This window comes from Equus quagga, chromosome 7 (assembly GCF_021613505.1).
Source record: "Equus quagga isolate Etosha38 chromosome 7, UCLA_HA_Equagga_1.0, whole genome shotgun sequence".
Taxonomy (NCBI): domain Eukaryota; kingdom Metazoa; phylum Chordata; class Mammalia; order Perissodactyla; family Equidae; genus Equus; species Equus quagga.
Window position 1 is genome coordinate 15,536,817 of NC_060273.1, and position 16,356 is coordinate 15,553,172.

Here is a 16,356-nt window from a genome sequence, read left to right on the forward strand (position 1 = left end):
GCAAGCAGAGTAAGGAAGCTGACAGTCTCATCGCTTTTTTATTTGGAAACAAACTTCCAGAAAAGCGAGAACAGTACCCAAAACTCCCCCAGCCAACATTTGAAGGAAGTTGCTAACACAATGCTCCATCTCCCCTCCCCCATTTTAGTGTATATTTCCTACGAACAATACTCTGCAACCACCAAAATCAGGAAATAACTGATTCATTGCTACCATGTAATCCTTAGGCCTCATTCGAGTTTCTCCAGTTGTTCGAGGAACGTCCTTTTCAAGCAATAAGATCCAGGCTAGAATGTGTTACATTCAGTTGTCATGTCTCCTTCCATCCAGACAATTCCTCAGTCTTCCTTGACACTCATGACTTTACTACTTTTGAAGAGTCTTGGACCAGTGATTTTGTAGAATGTCCCTCAGGTTTGTATGTTTCCTCATTGATTAGATTCAGGTTAACATCTTTGGCAAGAATATCACAGAAGTCATATTCTGTTCTCTTGTATTTTATCAGGTTGTACACAATTTTGATTTGTTCCGTTATTACTAGTGATACTAGCTTTGATGACTTGATTAAGATAGTGTGTGCTAAACTTCTCTAAAGTTACTCTTTTTCTCTGTAATTTTGTACAGAGATGCTTCCTCATTAAACTTAATTTATTCATTTTTTAGAATTAACTGATGGATACCTGTTTCACTCAGTGGGTTATAATCAATTACTAAATTTATATTGATGCTGAAAATATCCCAGATTTGGCCATGAAGCTAGCTTCTGTGTCCTTTTGACATGATCCCATAACTGTTTGAGCATTTCCTTACTTTTCTGACACAAAAAGATGTTGTTCAGCCTCATCTGTGCTTTCCCTTGCCCAGCCCTGGAATCAGGCATTTTTCCTAGGATACTTGGTTCTTTTTTAGTGGAGAATGACATTTAGAAACTCAAGATCTGGGTGCTAGCTGTGCTCTTTGCTGTTGGGATGTCAATACTGCCAAAAGAGAGCTAGGAAACATATGTGTATATGGGTATACACATATACACAAACACACATACACTTGTTTAGATTTAAATATTTTTCTGTATCCCTACATATCGAAAAACCATGAGTTGATATCAGTATCTCTACTTCCAGTCCAATTCCACAGGCTTCATTCTAGTTCTCTCCCTTTTCATATTTATAACTTCCTTCTCTAACAGTGAGAAACCTGACTCCCATTATCTTCAATATATTTGATCAGTCTCCCATTGCTGCCACTGCCCCACACCCTCCTCACCCTTCTTGGGCTCTGTCACCCTGACCTTGTACCAGGTCACCCTCCTGTGTGAATGCCCTTAACCTTCTCACGTGGACACCCTCACCCTGTTTGGGCTCTGAATTCTGTGAAGGGCTACCGTTGTCCCTCAGCATTGATGCCTTATTTTACCTTAAACAGTTTCTGACATCCGAGATGAGGCTTCACTGCTCTCTACTTCCCACAGCATGGACGCCCTCCTCATACCTCTCAGGCTTGACAACCTACACCAGGCCACCCTCCTGCGTGTGTGTCCTGGGTTCCTGCCCCTAGTCGTGGGCTGTCTCCCCTATAGGATGCCCTCCTCACCCTACTCAGGCTCTGACGTCCTGTGCTCAGCAACCATGATTACTCACGACCATATAGACCCCCTGCCTCACTCAGTCCCACCTTATCAATCTCACATATTTTTGGTTGGTAAATATAAATGGCTTCATTCTTTCAGGAGTTAGCAATATTGTCAGAATGTAAAATATCCCTGCTTATTTGACCAGGAATTTATCCTGAGAAAATAGACAGGTGTACTAGGATGTCCGTACAAGGATGCTCATCTTAATATTGTTTATAATTTTTTTAAAGAAGCAACAGTGTCAGGGCCAGCCCAGTGGCATAGTGGTTAGGTTTGCACACTCCCCTTTGGCAGCCCAGGGTTCACAGGTTCACATTCGAGGCACAGACCTGCACCAGTCATCAAGCCATGCTGTAGTGGCGACCCACATACAAAATAGAGGAAGATGGGCACAGATGTTAGTTCAGGACCACTCTTCCTCAAGCACAAAGAAGAAGATTGGCAACAGGTGTTAACTCAGGACCAGTCTTCCTCACGAAAAAACAAAAAACAAAACCAGTGTCATCAAAAAGGAATTTTTTCAGGTAACGTAAGTTTTTAGGTCAATTTAGAGACTGGACTGTTATTAAAATTGACAGTTGTTATATTTAATTGATATGAAAACATATTTACAGATTTTTTTATTTTTGGTGGGAGGAGTTGGTTACAAAAATCCCTTGGGGACAGTGTAGTATAAAGAAGAGAGTTTTGGCTTTGGAGCCTGCGTCCTAGTCTTGGTTCTCCCTCTTATCTGTTCCTCCATTTCTTTATCTGTGAAATGGGTATAATAGTATTACCCGCTTAAGAAGACTTGTAAGAATTAAATGACTTAATAGGTGTAAAGTGCTGAGAACTGTCAGTGGCTAATTATAAGTGCTCAACAATACCTTAAAGAAGTCACAAGGGAAAAATAGTAATAGTAATAATATCTAGTGTTTATTAAGTACTTATGATATGTCAGGCACTAGCCTCAGTACACTGCACTTGCACTATGTGACTCCAGGGCTTGAGCTCCTAACCGCTATACTCTGCTGCCCCCAGACCAAAATGGCAGTGGTAATTATCTCTGAGTTGTACAAGTATAGGTGACTTATTTTCATTTATCTATTGTCTGTCTTTTATCTATTTTACCTTTCTCTATTATCTGACTCTTTTGTAACAAGCATGAATTACTTTAATAACCAGATATAAGTGCAAAGCTATTTTAAGGAGGGAGGAGCTTCAGGGAACTCTCAGTTTCCCCAGGATAAAGTCTGACTCCTAGCTTTGAGCACATTGATCTTGTGTGGGCTGGCTCCCACTGCCCTCTCCTCTCCTATCTCCGCTGCTCTGCAACATGCAGTCTTGGCTCCACCCAAACCAGACTCCGTGTTTAGATGCAATGTTCCGTCCTACCTGGCTGACTCATTATTTTCAAGGCTCAGCCCCAGTATTTTCATCCCATTAAAGCTGTCCCTGAAACTCTAACCCCCAAGGCAGTGAGCCTCTTTGCTCCTATACCTTTATAGTAGCACTTACCCACATCGCATTGTAATTACTTGTCTCTGCATTTTTCTGCCTAGTTGAGTAGCTCCTTGAGAGACTGAATCACATTTTTTCATCCTGCTATCCCCAGCACATAACCAAGTATCTGTAGTTAAGGTTCTATATCAATGTTTATTAAATGTTCTATTAATAATATCATATCATAGGATGTTGTTTTAGACCTTCATTTCCAATTAATTAGAACCTTCCTTATCTTTGGGCATATGCTAAAATAATCAGAAACTGGAATATTGTAATCATTTGCCGGGCTTTGTTGCTGTTCTCCATAATCATAATTTCTTATACCCTGATTTATGTTTGTAGAAAGCCCACTTATCTACCATTTTATAGACTGAAAACTGTGAAGTAACCCGTGGTCAGCTATGTGAATTGCTACAGTATGCAGTTCTGGGCAAATTTTCATCTCTGCTTACATTCACCTTTTCTTCTTGCGTGTTGTCCACTTTTCTCACTGGAGCCATTAGCATGTTAATCATCGTGATTTTCATTCTTAGCCTAATAATTCCATCATCTCTGCCATACTGAGTGCAATTCTAAGGCTTACTCTCTGTGTTTAAACTGTGTGTTTTTTCTTTTAGTCTGCCTATTGAAAGCTGGATGTGGTCTCCTGATTTAAAGGAACAACTGAGGTAAACAGATCTTTAGTCTGAGGATTTATGTTTGTCTGGCTGGGGTTAGGCTGAGTTAACTCTTAGGTGAGACAGGAAGAGAGAGCTCTGGAGCTGGGTACTTCCCTTCACCTAGGTCACTCAGTCTTTGGAAAAACACCAGTTAGGCTCTACTAAAGTAGTTTCTCTTGCAGCCAGGTCTTTTTAAGAAGAACAGAATACTATGAATTTATTTCTAAATGGCTGTTTTTCCCCCTCTCCCTGCCAATAGCATGAGGGCATTTTTCTCCAGTATTTCCTGTGAGAACCTGTTAAGATCCCTGAAGATAAAACTCACACAAGTATGGCAGCTCCTTGAGACTGGGTACCCTGGCATTTTTAAATCTCTTGCTTATCCACACTGAGTGTTCAGGACTTCATCAGTTACACTATAACTTTGCCTACCATGGTGTTCTGGTTCCTGTGGAGAGTTCTGATCTTGGGCTTCTGGTCCAGTAAGTAGTGATTGTCGGTATGAGCCAGTCTGGTTCTCTGATTCTGCAGGCAACAATGGCCCTGTGACATCATTTCTCTGATAGACCTATGAAGAGTTTTTGACATTTAGTTTGTTCAGCTTTTTGCTTGTTATGTGGACAGGAGTGACAACGTCCAAGCTTCTTACAAGCTGGATCAGAATCCAGAAGTCCAGCTCTTTTGTTTCCTTTAGATCTCTAACTTGGACACAAATTAATGTTTGAAATGGAAGTTAATTTTGTAAAATATTCTAAGCTTTTTAGCAACTCATTGAACAACACAATATATTTTCAATGAGGAAACTACAATTTATAAACACTCCCCTTCAAAGAGAACACACAGATATTAAATATTTGGTGACCCCATCCCTCTTCCCAGTTGTCCCTCCCTGTGGGGTTGGGTGACACTGGACAGGGAAGTGCACTGTTTCCTGAACGTTGTGTGAAGTTAAAGGTATATCTGTGATTTTGCGTTTGCCTTCCATGGATGCATTTTCCTGTAACAACTTTATTATGCCTAACTTTTGATACTATAATGATATTCCAATATCTTGGCAAGTTTTTTGGGCTGGCCTCAGCATCTGATCATCATCTAAAACTTTTGAAAGGGAAAATATGTTTTAGGGGTCAGGAAAATGAATCTTTCCATGGTATTACAATGGGGTCCCGCCTGGATTTTATTGAGCTATAATTCCACAGGGGATGACTTGGCTCTAGGAAGCACTTTTTGTCCTTTCTTGAAATGTTATCAGTCGTTTCTGTTGTTGCTTGTGCTTTTCTCCTAGCCATCTCCCACTCTCTTTCTCATTTGATGACCCTCTGTTTATCGTGGTCTAGGAAAATCATAGGACCTGATGTGTTGTAATTATTTATCAATTCAGCAGACAGCCAACTCTGTAAGATTTCAGAAAAGCTTTTTATTGATTGAAAGAGGCATATCCTAGTACAAAGATTTTGCCTTTTCTTTTTAAAATATTTTTGGAGGCTTTTAAAGCAATCCCAGGTTCTGGACTTCAGTGTGGATATTGGGGTTGGCAAAAAAAAAATCAGGTAAATTATGCAATAGTGTATTTATGAAAATGCTTGCCACATTCACTATGAAAATGAAATGATCAGTGTTAATCTAACAGAAGATAAGACATCTTTTGATCAAAAATAAAGAATTTTACCTTTTGTTCTTTATCAGAGATGATTTGTGAAGTTTCATGACTTAAACAGGAAATTCTACATTTCTTCTTATTTTTAAAGCTATGAATCATAATGCTGGTCAAAATGATTTATAAATTCATTACATTATATTCTTTTACTAGGAACTATAGATTTTTCCTAATAGTATGTTTTGACATCAAATTTAATTTTGTTTCTTCCTCTCTTAGAAAAAGGGGGGTCCTTGCCTTATCTTTTGAAATCAGGATTGTGAATCTCTGGGCCCGAGCTCTTACACCCTTAATTTAATTGAATGTACTTCAGTGAACATCTTCAGATAATCTGTGTGGAGATATTTTCATTTGAACAGTGAGAATGGTGAGTACCAACATGTCCCAGCCATTTTGCAAGACACTTTCATTAGGTATTTAATCTTATCTTCCTCACAATGACCTCAGAAGCCAGTATTACCCCTCTCACGGACAATGGGACTGAGGCTCTGAGTAGGCGCCACTGAGAGCTGGTATTAGGGGCTGAGTCAGCAGGAACACAGGCAAAGAATTAGGATACTGTGTGGCAAGTTTGGGGAGATGCAAAGCTGACAGTCAGTGGTGGTGACTAGAGGATGCAAGGATCTGATCAACCTTGAATTCCCCACAGAGTCTGACTCATGCGGAAGACCAAAGCAGCTGCTCAGCTGATAACGATCCTGTCTTCACCGTTAGTCTCGCCGGGGCACAGTAAACCCAGGCCAAGTATCCTGAAAGAGTGAAGTTAAATTTCCAAACTTACAGGGATTTTTCTCTCACACAGACCCAGAACTTTCAGAAATCCAGGGAAACAAGAATCTTTATTTGGATTATGAACTAAGGGTGTTATGGCAATAGTGACATTTTGATGAGGATAATTGCGTTGCCCACACTGTGTGACTGGAAAACATGCAGTGGCTCTGCGTGGACCTCATGTTGCCTTCACATCCCTGCTCACACTGCTTGCCTTGCTGGGAATGGCCTTCTAGCTCCTTTGAAGGGAACCCAACCAACTCCCACTGGGCACTTCAATTATTCCTTCTCTGCCACAACCTTCCATTTCATCCTGGTGAGATTTATGTCTAACTCATTTGTTTTCCAGGGCCCTTTTGCTGCTTTTGTTAGGGTGATCACAAGCTTTTAATGGGAATGTCTGTCTCCTACAGGACACCTTAAGCCCTTGAAGTTAGGGGTGTGCCTCATCTACCACAGAGCCCGGCACATGGACTCTGTACAAATCTGCAGAACTGCTCTTTCTGCAAAATCCACTTTCCTTCTCCACAAGACACACCTGCTGCCCAGCTCAGTATGGAGAAATTCACAGCCCATGGTATGTGTGTCCTGAGAAACCTGAGTGATGTTACGATGACTTCAGCCAGAGCTTGCGTTGCAAGGCTCTGTAGTGCCAGCTCTACCTTTTCTCCAAAGACTCAACAAGAAAAAAGATGAATATGCTCTGCAAGTCAGCACACAGGGTTCAGATCATCTTACCAATTGGGGAGTGGAGGTGGTGGTTGAAGTCACAGAGGCCACTCATGTGGAGGAGGTAGATGTCACCCATAGTCCATGAGTGGTGATAAAGGGCAACCCACGGGTAGAGCATCTAGGGCAATTCTGGGAAAGGAGCGTGTGCTCTTGCAGCCATATTGACCTGTGGAACAGAGTTAAAGCGTGGAAATGTTATTATGGGCAAAAACTCTACCTGCAACAAAAGCTGACCCTCAATAAAGCAGGGACAATACTTGTCACCTTCCCCTCCACCAGGTTGCAAAAGAGTGGCCTCAGTACCACAAAACCCCACCCTTCCCACTGGGTCCCATGGAGTGCTTAGGTTAGTTATAGAAGTCAAGGCAATAAATTATTGTCGCTACATGTCTCACTGCCTGTGTCTGCAAAAGTAGAGTGGTAAGGGGCAAGTCCAAGAGGATCGTAGAGACAATTGCAGACTACTAAAGAATGTGTGTTCCAGACAAGCAGGCACTATTCCCAGGACCGCTCTCCAGCCTGCCCCTCACCATGGGCACTGCAGTTTTCCTACTTTTGAGACAACGGGCTAGTTGACTGGGCGACAAGGCAAAGCAAAGAAGGTCTAAAATCTTGAAGCCAAACAGCTCAAGTGAGCAGCTTTTCTTAGTGGAAGGTAAATATTGTCACTAGACTCACTTTGAAAAGTCTCTACTCTGCATTACGAGGGCTAGGACTGCTCAACCTGGCTAGAAGTCTCTAGTACTCTCTCCTACAATTTCTCAGTTCTAGGTTTCTTGGAGAGGAGGAGGTGCTGCATGATATAAAAAATTAACCCATAGTTGTAGAAACAGAAAAAATTCTTCCTAAATCCTTAAATAAAAAGAGGCATTGTGGTATTAGTACTTGAAAGAGCAGTGAACAGCATGGAGGAATGCAGGGCTCAAGTCACCCAATGAACAAAAAGTCTCAAAAGCCAAATTATGGTCATAACTTTGTAGGAAAACTCTCACCAAGTCCTGATTCTTTTCTTTTTCTTTTTTTTTTTTGCGCTGAGGAGGATTCACTAATCTTCCTCTTTTTGCTTGAGAAAGATTCTCCCTGAGCTAACATCTGTGCCAGACTTCCTCTATTTTGTATGTAGGCCACCTGCCACAGCATGGCCATTGACAAGTGGTGTAGGTCTGCACCTGGGAACTGAACCTGGGCCGTGAAAGCAGAGCACACTGTTCTTAACCGCTAGGCCATGGTCCGGCCCACCAAGTCCTGACTCTTGATGTTCCGGTCTCTATCTGACTGCAACTTCACATGTATACTTTGAATGTTGCTATTAAGGATTTCATTAGTGCGTTCAAGTGATTTGAGGTTATTCTTCAACAAAACAAATAGAGATTAGTCGTATTTACTCATTACTTGTACTTCTGTTTTTAAAGTGTAATCTGGGAAAAAGAAGAGATTTTTTACCTTGCCTTTTTTCGTCTTTGCTTCTTTGATCTATACAAATATATGATAAAGGATTCAGAACTCAAAAATATTAATTATAGTGATAGCAAAACCTATCTCCCATGGGTAAGTCCTTACTAAAATAAGAAAAGTGGTACTTTCTAAGATTTGAATTTAGGCTGTTATACAATGTAATGAAATGGGACACTAGGATGCAGGGAGAGACAGCAAAATAAGTGAACTAGAAGAAAGTGGAAGTGCTTCAACATGAAGCCATGAAAAGAAAAATCAAAGGATGATTATACCTTTTTCTCATAGTTGGCTATATTTTTTTTAATTCAGCGATTTCCTGCATGTAATTCTTTATCTTCTCAGAAATGTAATGTAAATTAATTACAAAGAGATGAAAACCATTTCTAAGATTATTACCAAAACCAATAAAATTGAATTATCCTGATGTGTCAAGAGCAAAGGCCCGTTATTTGGCCCTATGAGCACAAATAACTTGTTAGCATGACTATGATCCCTGAAGAAAGGTACTTTTAGTGGCATTTAAAATGTAGGAAACATGGAAATAACCCTTTTCAATGAGATTCCTATTTAATCTTTTTTCAAAGATGGGGAAACAATAAAATGTGTTAGCCTACTTCCCAGCATTAAGCAATATTCTTAGAAAATGTGAATAGTTCAAATAGCCCTGTCATCACCAGAGGAGAAACGAGAAAAATCAAGCATCCTATGTACTTATAATTTGTCTTCCAATTCTCAAATAAAATAAATCTGCAATTGCTTTAAAAGACAAAAATCAAAATAAAAAAACAAAGCACTTCTTCCTGGTTTTCCCCACTTCCACCCAACCTTTAAAATGTCCCAGAGAGATCCTTCTAAATGTCACTTGACTGGCTACTTGAAAGCCTCCAATGCCTTTCTGCTGTCCAGCAGACTGCCTTTCATGAGAACCACGGTGGGAGGCTCTGAGGACAAGGCCTTCGGAATCAAACACACTTGGGTACAATCCTGGCTTTACCATTAGTCTCTGGAGGACCTGGATAACTCACAATCCTTATAAGACAGTCTTCTTCAGCCCCAAGATGAGAATGTTACCATCCACCATTACAGGAAAACAGCGCACATAAAGCCCCCGATTACAGGTGGATAATACACGTAAACCTTCAGAACACAGCGCATAACTCCACACCCCTCTCAGAGGCATTTGTCTCACCTGACCACAGAGTGCAAACTTATCTTCTGTTTGCCCCGCGTGAGAACTCTGATACCCTGCTCACTCTTCTCACCATCACCACTGCGCTCACTGTGACAAACAACAGCAGTTGAGGGCCTACTAAGTGCCAGCCTGCCACCTGGCTCTCAACAGTCAGCATTACTTACTGATCACAGTCTATGAAGCTCATACGGAATGTCTTACCCGTATTTTGCATCAGGTTTATTTCTACTCATTTTCCGCTGGCATGAGTGGCTCCCTCTGCTTCATATTCATAACCCGTGGCTGTGACACACACTTTGCCTTCAGTGTCTGGGTCCTTCTCTAAGCCATAAGCCGCTTGATAGGCTCCAGTAGTGCCTTATCATCTTACATTACACCAAGTCAAGGTCATTTCAACATACCCACTCGAAATTTCAGACTCATACCATCACGTCCTAAACATTTCCATGCAAAATTAAACACCCTATTGTCCCTACCACAGTGATCCATTCCTCCTCCTGTCCTCTTCTCTCAATAGATGGCACCTCCCTCTACATTGTCCTTTAGACTCCAACCGGGGAGGAGTAAGATTTTCAAGAATTAAGTCCATTCAGGGCCGGCCCGGTGGTGTGGTAATAAATTTCCTGTGCTCTGCTTCGGCAGCCCGGGGTTTGCTTGTTTGAATCCTGGATGTGGACCTACACACTGCTCATCAAGCCGTGCTGTGGCAGCATCCCACATAGAATAACTAGAAGGACTTATAACTATGATATACAATTATGTACTGGGGCTTTGGGGAGAAAAAAAAGGAAGATTGGCAAGAGATGTTGGGTATATCAAGGTTAGCTTAAAATCTTACCTTGAAGCACTCAAGCCTTTATCTAGGAGAGGAAGAAACAAAATTAAATTTGATGTCAAAACATATTAGCAAAAATCTAAAATTCCTGATAAAATATAAAAATAATCAATGAAATTACAATCATTTTGTTCAGCATAATGATTCAAAGACTTAAAATAGTAGAATTTCCTGTTTAAGTTATGAAACTTCACAAGCCAACTCTGATAAAAAAAAAAAAAACACAAAGGTAAGTAACTTATTTTTGAGCAGAATATCTTTTTAAGAGACTCACCTGGTAGGCTCTGGGTGCATCTCAGTGAGAGGTGAGACCTCTCCAGGGACTGAGACATTGGCAGCGGCCATTACTGTGACTTAGTACAGGTGTACTGACCAGACGCTGGCAGACGCCATTGGAGTTCTTCCCTTGGTCTGTTAGCCCAGGGTCCACACCATCCACTAGAGCACCAATTTAATCCAGCTCAGCCAAGGCAGGAAGCCCACCCTAGGGACTGGCACGACCCAACAGCAAGCTCTCAGGCCTGCATAGACTGGGTGCCTGGCTCCTATGCCTCAGTGTTTGCCGCTGTGGGGCAAGGCCTGAGTGAGGAGAAGGTGGAATGTGGGGGGCATTGGTGGACAGTGTGTGGGTTGCCTGCAAGAGCGCTGCTGCATAACCTGCTCTCCTTTGTCCATTATGCGTGAAGCTGCTCCCATAGAAAAATCATACTTCCTCTGCATTAGGCAGTGGTTCTCTCTGGAGGTCTTTGCAGTTAGAGTAAACCTGATCAATCCCTTCTAGGCAGGCATGGGTAATAGGCCCACTGGAATCAGGGAGTAGGGTAGCTGGGTTTCGGGTATGACAGGGTTTTAAGGAAATCTGAGGAGAATCTAGCAGCACAGCCTGATACTGTAGTACTCTATTTTGAGATAGCCAAAGATGTCCCTTAGTCTCTAGTGGGCTGAAGACTTGATGGGGGGGTCCACATCATCATAGGTTGTCCATTGTCGATTTTTCTGCCTCCTTGATTAATAGGCACGTGGCAGCTACAGCTCTTATATATGGGGGCCATCCTTTTACCATAGTGTTTAGTTGTTTTGAGAAATAGGCTACCACTCTTTTTAAGGATCCCAACATTTGCTTTAATAATTCTATAGCTATTCACTGTCTTTCATGAACAAACAGGTCAAATGTCGTGCTCAAGTCTGGTAAGTCCTGTGCAGACACTTCCATTAGCAAGTTTTTATGTTTATTGAAAGCTTGGTCACACAGCTTATACCATTCAAAGAGTCCATTTCTGGCCCCTGTAGTTTGTTGTAGAGAGACTTGGCAGGCAGTCCAAAGTTAGGGATCCAAATGTGGCAAAAGTCAGCCATCCCTAAGAATCCTCGCAGCTGTCTATGAGTCTTTGGTGGAGCAATTTGACATATTACCATTTTTCTCTCTTGAGGAAGTCTGCATTGTCCCCTTGAAATGATAAACTCCAAATACTTTACAGTTTCCTTAAAGATTATGCCTTCCCTTTAGACACTTTATATCCCTTACTGGGTAAGAAGTTTGACATAGCTATAGTGTTTTCATCAAAGATTTCCTTAGTAGGGCTGGCTATTAGGATATCCTTTACAAACTGTAGCACAGTACTCTGTTCTAATTTTAATTCCCTTAAATCTCAGCCCGGAATTTCCCCAAAGATAGTAGGGGAGGTCTTAAACCCTTGGGGTAAGACAGTCTAGCAGTACTGTTGCCTTTGGTGGGAGCCTGGGTCCTCCCATTCAAAGGCAAATATTTCCTGGACTCAGCATCCAATGAAATACAGAAAAAAGCATCCAGCACTGTATAGAATCTGCTGTTCCCAGGGAGCTTAGCTAGCAGGGTGTAAGGATTAGGTACTACAGGACGTGTGTCTCGGACTGCTTCACTGATAGCCCTAAGGTCTGGAACAAATCTCTGTTCTCCCCTTCCTGGCTTTTTAATGGGTAACATGGGAGTACTCCATGGGGATCTGCATGGCCTGATCAATCCTGGTTCTAAAGTCTGTTAGGACAGGAGGGATTCCTCTTATGGCCTCTGGCTTCCAGGGGTATTTTTTTACCCAAGGCCAACGATCTATCTGCTTTAATCCCACCTTTACAGGCGTGGCACTGGCTACTTGTGTCACCTGCCTCATGCCCTTACTTCTGAGTTAACTCAGCTTGAAACATTTAGGAGAATTCCTTCTCAGGTGCTGGTGTATCTTGCAACAGGGCCATGAGCTCAACTCGCAGACTTTTAGGGACTTGGATCTCTATTCTATCTTGTTCCCAGCTTATCGAGGCCCCTAGCTTAAATAATATGTCCCTCCCTAAAAGGGGAACAGGGCATGCTGGTATGTATAGAAAAGAATGCTTTAACATTTTAGGTCCTATTTCAGAGGTCAAAGGCTCCAGAAACCTTTTAGTTTCTCTTCTTCCTGCCACTCCTTTTATATCACACTTTTTCTTGGAAAGGTTTCCCTTCTGGGTGTTCAAGACTGAAAAAGTGGCTCCAGTATCTAGCAAGAATTCAACTTGCTCTCCTCCCAATGCCAAGGTTACTCAGGGCTCCTCAGGAAGATGAGGATTTTGTTGCCTGGAGCAAACCGGGGAACCCCACAGCCCCATCACATCTCATCTGTAGTCAAGGGAAGTTGGTAAGATTCGGTCCTCTTCGATCCCCTCCCTCTCTGGGGATGGTTCAGACAGTCCCACCACCAGTGTCCTTCCTGCCAGCAGTATTCACATTGATTAGCCCCCAACTTTGTTGGCAGCCTTCTGGTCCCTCTGTGGGGGTCGGGGTTACTCACCCATGGCATCTTCCTCCTCTCTCTTGGGTTACCTTGAGCAGCCTGGAGGGCTGCTGTGAGTAGAGTTACCTGTCTCTGCATCTTTTTGTCATCCTTTTTTTCCTCAGCTTCATCCTTGTTGTTGAACACCCTGAAAGCAGCCTCTACTAGCTGTGCAGAATTAGTATGAAGACCTATAGCCAATTTTTGGAGCTTCCTACAGATATCTGGAGTGCTTTGAGATATAAAATAGGTATTAAGAACCACTGTATTACCTTGGGCGTTAGGGTCCCAATTGGTATACTGCCTGAGGCCATCCTGCAGCCTCTGTAGAAAGGCAGAGGGGTTTCCTCAGGACCTTGATAGATCCTCCTCAGCTTGGACCAGTTAACGGGTGGCTGACTCACCATTTACATAGCTCTCAAAAGCAGACCATGAGAATGCTCCAGCTTTTCCTGGTCATCTAGGTCATTGGGTCCATCCCTGGTACTGCCTGTTAATTAGGCCTGTGGATATCTGACCCTGGGTCATATTCATTGTCTGCTTGTTCCCTTGCCTTTAATAGAACAGCTGACATTTTTCAGCCATGAGGACTGTAGTTAACAGGCTTTGGATATCTGCCCGGATTGGATTATGGGTGGAGAAGATTCCTTTTGTCAAATTGATGAATTCCTCTGGTTCTGCCTTCAGTCCTTTAGTTGTGCCTTCCAATTATACAAATCAGAGGTGGAAAAGGGGATGTGCACATTAATAAGTCCCCTTTCGCCATTAGACACCTGTCTCAGGTGGTGGATCTGAGGCTTAAAACTAGTTCCCAGTCCAGTTGTACTATCTGGAAGAGGAGGGTAAAGAGTCTTGGATTACTGAAGAGTCAAATTCCCTGTGGGGGAATTACCCAGCAGGGACTACAATGGATTTGGTCTCAAATCCACAGGGTAAGGGACTTTGGGGTTACAACTTCTGGCTTGAGCAGAAGTGAGGTCTGTGTATCAGGAGAATATAGTGGAGGCCTCGCTGGGGTCCACAGTTGACTCGATGGTGGAGCTGAAGCTGGAGTCAGAGAGAGGGGTGGACTCTGAAGTGGGCCTTCCCTGGCCCCAAGTATCCTGACTTGGAGGAGCAGGTTCTCTTCATCAGAAGGATCCTGTACTATGGTCAATATTTTTGAAGCCTTTGGTTCAACGTTTAATCTGTAAATTTTACATTTTTTTTGTAGCCATTTATTTTGATAAAGTTCCATAAAGCATTGGACATAGGAGATTTCTTCCCATTTCTTGGTTCTTTTGAAAAATAGATCTAATTGTAGTATGGTTTTGAAATTTAGGGTTCCATTTTCTGGCCACTTTAGGAAAAGTGAATATCTTCCAGTGAATATTGTGGCCAGGCCATATTGCAGGAAAAGATTAACTGCTTTCAGGTCACTGGAGAGTACCCGAAAACCTTCCCATTCTGGGGGATGCAGCCTAGCAGGCTCTCCTCTGGGGTAGACCCCCTAGACCCGCCCCCCTCCCATATTCTGGAGTCCTTTGTGATTGTCTGTTTCCGACTTCCTAGGGGCAGTTTATGGTAATTAGTAGTGACACAGATGCCACAAGATCTTGCCTAGATATGTTGGACTTTGTTGGCCTGGAACCAAAGCCACGCAGACCAAGGGTGACAATCTGGGTGCCGAAGTGGGTCTGGGCAATCAAGTTGGGGGAGCTGAGTAGGCAGGATACTGTACGATTCACTAATCCCTTGGAAGGCTAGAGAGTCCCACAGGAGAGGACTGCGGAGGAGATCTAGATAGCCCTGGCTGAGGTGTAAAAGTTAGGATTGAATTTCCTACTTTAAGGGAAAAAAAAGAGGATTAATAGCAACAAACACCTATGAGTTGATCAGAGCGCCCCAAAGAAGTTCTTTTGTGTTGGTGATCAAATTATGCAACAGCGTAAGACAGACCAATTCACTCCACTGAGATCTAAGGATGTGGTTTGGGAGGGAAAGGGAGATTGGTGGGAATTCTTTAGCAGAGAATAAAAGGGACAGCAGGCTGGTTGGACGCTGGGTCTTCCCTAGAGATTGTTGACAGAGGTGATGGGGAAAAAAGGGATTTTGGAGTCCAGAATGGCGGAGGAAGTAAGATCAATGCCGGGTGTCTCCGGTCACACAAACACAGACACAACACAAACACATAAGAGGCTCAAATTCAGTGACCTCTGGCCGGAACTCCAACCCACACCTTATCAGCTCTGACACAACTATGCAACAAAAGGATCACTTCCATCCCCTGGGCCGCACAATCCCTTCTCAGACCTGACTAGCCAACAGACTTTGTGAGACAACTTAAAGAGAGAACTCTTACAGCCCTGCTGTGGGGTTGGCACTACCTACCTCCACTGGGAGATCTTGCAAGTGAGGCACTCAGCATGGCTGCTGGGTCTCCCCATGGGGCAGCGACATCAAGCCAGCAACACAAGAGCCAGAAAGGGAGCCCCCCTAGTGAGGACCAATCCTTGTCCCCCAGTAGCGTGAACAGAACTGCTGCCACCCACTGCACTGCTCCATCCATTGGAGACCAGGGTAGCTGGAGGACCAAGACCTCAGAGGGCCAGGAGTCCCATCTGGGTTGCCAGATTTGTTGCTGAACAAAAATGAGTTTCTGTATGTGAGTATATTGATTGTGGACATTAGTTTTCCACTGTCTGGCACTCTCTCTGTTTTTCTCTGTGTGTATCTGTATGTATTTTTGTGTCTGCGTCTCTATCTCTGAATGAGTGTATGTTGGTTGTGCAAATCTCTGTGTGTGTGTCTGGGCATGTGTGTCCCTGCTAGAGTGTCTATGTGTGTCTGTGTTTCATATCTTTGTGTATTGGTTCTGTGTGTAAATTTACTGCCCCTTTGTGTGTTCCTGATTGTATCTAAGTGTGTATCTGTGTTCTCTGTGTTGTGTGTCCAATGTATGTAGGGTCTGCCCTGTGGGGCTGTCTCATGTGGCCCTAAGTGTGTGTGTCTGTGTGCGCATGTGTTCTCCTCAAGGGTTGTTGCCTGTGTCTGCAGTGTGGGTCTGTGTGTGAGCCTGTCCCTGAGCCCTATGCCTGAGTCCCCAGGTGAAGATGGGAGTGATTCCGTGCCTGTGCTTGTGGTGTCTTATTTCCCTGTGAGTGTGTGTGTCTGTGCA

General features: G+C 43.0%; 1 protein-coding gene and 1 long non-coding RNA gene across 2 annotated transcripts in view; both read left to right on the top strand.

Moving 5' to 3' along the window:
- The window catches only part of LOC124241981 (uncharacterized), a 136,257-nt gene that overhangs the window by 53,330 nt on the left and 66,571 nt on the right, over positions 1–16,356 (top strand). The window lies entirely within an intron of this gene.
- Positions 2,027–10,428, top strand: LOC124242484 (uncharacterized). Its single transcript, XR_006889458.1, has 3 exons — positions 2,027–3,783; positions 5,651–6,518; positions 6,616–10,428. It is a non-coding gene; the product is annotated as an uncharacterized LOC124242484 (long non-coding RNA).